This window comes from Capsicum annuum, unplaced genomic scaffold, assembly GCF_002878395.1.
Source record: "Capsicum annuum cultivar UCD-10X-F1 unplaced genomic scaffold, UCD10Xv1.1 ctg69688, whole genome shotgun sequence".
NCBI lineage: Eukaryota > Viridiplantae > Streptophyta > Magnoliopsida > Solanales > Solanaceae > Capsicum > Capsicum annuum.
The window spans coordinates 1-3,320 of NW_025879350.1; the positions used below are offsets into that span (position 1 = coordinate 1).

The 3,320-nt window shown below is 37.6% G+C and overlaps 1 long non-coding RNA gene across 2 annotated transcripts; it reads left to right on the forward strand.

Annotated features, from left to right (window-relative positions):
- Window positions 1-2,163: 2,163 nt before the first annotated feature.
- LOC124894098 lies at window positions 2,164-2,885 on the forward strand. Of its 2 annotated transcripts, XR_007051010.1 has the most exons (4): window positions 2,164-2,213; window positions 2,348-2,421; window positions 2,497-2,548; window positions 2,876-2,885. It is a non-coding gene; the product is annotated as an uncharacterized LOC124894098 (long non-coding RNA). The 2 variants fall into 2 exon arrangements; XR_007051009.1 differs by lacking the exon at window positions 2,164-2,213 and having other exon boundaries at window positions 2,261-2,421.
- Window positions 2,886-3,320: the final 435 nt, after the last annotated feature.

Sequence of the window (3,320 nt, forward strand, 5' to 3'; positions counted from 1 at the left end):
ATTGCCGGGGGGTCTGTCAGAAACAACCTCTCTACTTCTTCGGGGTTAGCGGTATAGACTGTGTACATTTTACCCTCCCCAGATACACTGGGTTTCTTGTTGTTGTTGCTCTATTTCAATTGGTCTGCTTCTAAACATCTTGAATTATCACTCTCATACCACAACATTCTTCCTTTGCTGTTACCATTTTAACTATCTTATCGGACGACTTGAAGCGTGTGTTGCCATGCAAACCTTTTTTCTTCTAAGAGTTTTAGCATGCTGGACTATGTAAGGAGTGATTGTCCTGACCAATGCATTGAGCATCCTATGAATTCTATCGATGGAAACCTTTAGACATCTTCATTCTTATCTGGAAGAATGCTGGTTTGCATCTGATGAGCTTAGGTTTTGGAGAAGATTGTTTCAACAGAATAATATATATGCCCCAATGTCTTAACTCAAGGTTTGAGTTCGAAGGACCAAGCATTCGCAAGACAAGCTTCCAAAAAAAAATGACATAAGCTGACAAGTATGATTGAACTGAAGTAGAAATTTAGAACTTTCTCGTTGGAGTCATACGTGAAGTAGTTTTCTCTCCTCTTAGCAATAGAAAAGAAGAACCAGTAAGTAGTTCGTACCTATGATTTTTCCTGTATCAGTAACACTACTTTCTTGAAGTGGATAATCTGGACGCGAAGAGGTATACATCTCTCTACGAAATATTCATTTTGATGAATAGGCAGTATGGAATATGCACATGCTTAAATGTTGAGTGAAAGAAGTTATGTCATCAAATAGTTTCTCCAATCTTTCCTTTCGAACCAGCCACATTTAGCTACAAAATCTTCGACTCATCTTATAATTTATTATATGAAAAGTTTTACTTGATGGTAAGATATGCTTGGAGAATATTCTTGTAATCTGATGATAGACGGTTATTTTTCCGTTGCAGGTGAATTTGATAGCTAAACTAAGCCATCCATATCTTTTAGAGTACAAAGATGCTTGTGTGGACAAGGTATCCAATCATCCAGTTTTGTGGTTGCTTGGGGGAGAAAGTGCAAAACGTAGCCTTTAATAGTTGTGATTATTGCTGCATAAGCTGCACCAGAGAAAAAGCTCGACTTTCTTTTTCTTTCAGGGGAGCTGTACATGCATCGTTGCCGATTATTGCGAAGATGAAAATATGTGAGTGATTATCCCTGATTTTGCTAACATTTTAAATGTGTACCTATAAGGAAAGATAAGAATAAAGAACAAAAGGAGCCACTAAACGAGGGAAGAGAAAAGAATTGTTAAGTAAAATTCTTCATCATTGTCACCAGCTATATTTTATCGTAAAATATGGCTAACCTATGTTTGTAGAGCGCAACCTTTTGCCAAGATCGTGGTTGTTTTCAGCCTGTGTTGTAAGCACATCCAGGTATCTGGAGAATGAAAGACCTCAGATTTCATAAATACTCCCTCGTACCAAGAGCGATAGAACGGGTAATGAGGTTGAAAATAAAGAAATGAATAGGATGATCATACAACTTCTTTTGTGGTGTAATCTGAGGACGCTGACGATTATTTTTCCCCTTGTTCGGGACGGAGGTCATGAGGAAGTCTAGAGGAGCACTTTTCCCGGAAGAGGCAGTTAAATGCGATTTCAATACTTATGAAGCTTCTCTGTGCCTTCCCGGTAGCTTAAAAAATTTCGTGTTTTTATGTTTTTTTTTTCCTGCTATTATAGAAACTCTGCAAATGGCTGACTCATCTATTGTTAGCTTTGGAGCATCTGCATTCCAACCGCATTCATCATAGAGACCTCAATGTAAAAACTTGCTGTGATCGACGAAATAGAAAAGCCTTCTTAGCATGAAACATTTTTAACGTGAACTATTTTGAATTTAGTTACGTAATATATTCATCACAAAGGATAGCGACATCAGGTTAGGTAAGAATACCCGAACAATTGCTTGATTGGGTCGTCTTTGCTTCTTTACTATCTTCAAATTCACTTGATTGTCACAGGTGATTTTGGATTAGGAAAATTGCTAGATGCAGAAGGCCTTGCTTCCTCAGTATGAATTTCTATTGCGCCAAAATGAACCTCTTACTTACATGCAAGTTTCGACCATCTTGATGTATTTCAGCTCTTTACATCATGTCCCTAATACTAACCCTTTAATGTGATTTTAAGATACTGTATGTTTGACATTGCTGCACATCGACTCCCGTTTAAAGCTTCTGTGAGTTGATTTTTCAGCTATCTGAACTTCGTAAACAGTACCTCAAAAACTTATACTTGTTACGCAAAAAAAAAAAGAGAAGTTCTTTATTCTGATATCTTCTATATGATATAGTGACAATGTAAATCCAACAGGACAAAACTGGACTTATCAACAAAATAAACCGGGGTTTGTTCTCACCACTTCCGATTATATACTCCTCCACCTTGTAAGTATCTTCCTTCTTAGCACGCCACAAGTATAACAAATCTGTCAGTTGACAAAGCGGATTTAATTCTTGCAGGAAACAGATAATAAAAAGCATGCTAAGGAAAACTCCAGAACACCGACCTACAGTGAGTGCGAGCTACATATGTTCAAATGTTATTCTTTCCGTTTCAATCTGTCAAGTCTTATTTTCTTTTTTAGTCCGTTTAAAAGCGAATGTTTCTTTCCTTTTACAAAAACTCCTTAATTCTAACTTTCTACGTGGCATGTTTAAAGATCACAAACTTAAATTACATTTTTATACATTCTGCATACCTTTATTTTAAGACCACAAGATTCAAGTCTTCTTTTCTTTCTTAAACTTCGTGCCAAATCAAAACCAGAAAAACAAAATGAAACGGAGGGAGTATTAAATTGAGATTCATCTTGATATAATTTTTTACCTCTACTTATAGGCTGCCGAGCAGAACGAAAGAGAAAACACGACCATCACCTGGAAAATCTATCAGTCCGAGAGGTAGCAGAGACAGATAGTTGAAGCTAAAAGAGAAGAGAACTATCCTTTCCTTTGACGAAAGTGATAACATTCAGCCAAGAAACTTATCTGACAATTATAACACGTTCCGACCAAACTTGACACTAAGAGAGTCGATCCAACAAGCTACTCGGTTAGGATCTCTAAAGATAGTGAGGATTCTAAAGGTGGGGAGATGAGTGAGGCAGTTGTTTGCATTGGATGTGATCACTCCAAGCTCATCAAGTTCAAGGGCAAAAACATGGTCCGAGGAACAAGAGCATGTTTCTCCGGAGCATGTTAGTCGATTTGACGAGGGTGATACGAAGAATAACAAGACAAAAGAGCTTGACGTGTTGAGCAGTCCACTGGACCATGAGGAAGCA